This window comes from Musa acuminata, chromosome BXJ3-10 (genome assembly GCF_036884655.1).
Source record: "Musa acuminata AAA Group cultivar baxijiao chromosome BXJ3-10, Cavendish_Baxijiao_AAA, whole genome shotgun sequence".
NCBI classification, from domain to species: Eukaryota; Viridiplantae; Streptophyta; class Magnoliopsida; order Zingiberales; family Musaceae; genus Musa; species Musa acuminata.
This window is the reverse complement of record NC_088358.1, coordinates 3,435,002-3,437,155: the sequence shown is the minus strand read 5'-3', so window position 1 is coordinate 3,437,155 and position 2,154 is coordinate 3,435,002.

Here is a 2,154-nt window from a genome sequence, read left to right as displayed (position 1 = left end):
CAACGCTATATACTAGTCGGTGCCAATCTTATCCAGCATTTTTCATTTTATTTTCTATATATATATATATATATATATATATATATATATATATGCGAATTATCAGAAAAAAAATTCTTAACTTTAGATTTTTATTTTTTTTGGCATAACGTCGCAAAGCTTGAAAAATTATCACATTAGTACCCATTTTTCATAAATGATATTTTTGCTCTTATTGGTCATTGTCTTCAATTGCTCACACGGCCACACCTCCATCCCGCTAATCGCCCCCTTTCAACCCGTGCTTGGTAGCAAACCCGACTCGTTAGCTTTCGCTCATTGTCGACCCTCACTCGCTCGCTATGATCGATTGTAGCTCTCGTTGATGTTAGATTATGTGATCATATTTAATTAGGTAAGATATATTATAGATTTGATTATGATTATTGGCTAATAGAAAAGAAGTTCATGTTATAGTATGATTCCTTAGGGGATATCCTTAATGGGAGGAACTCTCCTAAAAACTTATCATAGACCCTCTACTCTCGCCTATAAATAGACAAGACTTCTATGGGCTAAAAATATACATCTCAATAAAGTTAGATTATGATTTTTCTCTCAATCTCTCTAATCCATCAATCTATATGGCTCTATGAAAAGATATGAAGAGAGAAGAAGGAATATCTAGTTTTTCTTATAGATTGATAACTCGACGATGGCGCGCTTGTAAATCAGATAAGGTTTATTCTTCTAAACAATAATAAAAGGTATGCATCATAATATTATTAGATCTAATATATATTTGATTTCGGATTCTGGCATAAAAGTTTTTTTCGCATTACAAATAGCATGATTACATATTTTATATTAACAACTGGTATCAAAGCTTAGGTTCTTAAGATCAAATATATTATATCTATTATTTCTGTTTACGATGCATGAATGATTCGTCGGATATTATTGATCTATTTTTTCTATATGATTTGCTCTATTGCTAATTGTGAGCAATGTACTATTTTTGTGTTTGATCGATAAATTTACTGTTTACTATCGGTGTTATTGAGGCGATGATCTCTGTTGATCGTTGTAGACAACCCCGCTGAAGGGCCGTGTACCACCTTGTAGCCACGCATCACGACCGTGTGCGGGCATTAGTCCTCTTACGAGTGGTGGCTACACCACGAGCATCCGACACCGCCTCTGAATGCGGTGCTCGCAGAAGGCAGCAACTGCACCTCTTGTGAAGGTAGCGACCACCCTCACGCATAATGGTGGTGCCCGCATAGGGCACATGCGGAAGGGCGATAGCCGTAGATGGCGGCAACTACTACCCCCGTGGGCAGCAACAACGGTCGTGTGTGGGCATAGGCCGCACCCAAGCGATGGCTACGTGTGGGTAGGCCGCGCCAAGGAGGCGGCCACGCGCGATAGGAACCGCGGTAGCGGCCGCGCGCGAGTAGAGGCAGCACCTCATGCGCAAGCAATGATGGTGTAGGCTAGGGTTTTGGCATATTTATAATTTTGCCCTCGAGGCTAGGGTTTTTATAAAATTATAGTTTTGCCCTTTACAAATTTTGTAATTTCAATTTATGTCCTATCAACATATTTATAGTTTTACCCTTATGAAATTGAGAATTCTAATTTATATCCTCAATTATGAAATTGATAAATATGATTTATTATAATTGTGATTGAATTTGATCATGATTATATTTTTGGTTATTTGATTGGATTTAATTTTTGATTAAAAAAATATAAATTATAGTTTTCTCATGTGACTTATTGATTATATTTTAACATGTAGTAAATAAAATCAAATTATTGTTCTTAGATATTCATTTGGTTATTCACATGTATATATTTAAAATTATGAAATTATATTTATCTTTTAGCATGATTTATATATTATCATGATTATCATATAAGTTTTTTCTTTTACTCATTAATATTCAATAATTATTATGGTTGTTATTCTATTATTGAACTACTTCAGCATAAATTAAGATAAATAAATTTATGAATATTATTTGTAATTTATCTTAATAAGTTTTATCTGATCGATAGTTGCCAAAGTAGTTTGGGATGGTAGACTTATGAGATGTGAATTATAATAAATATCTTATTATTTATAGGATATTTTAGATTATATTTTATATTTTTGTATTAGTTCTATGG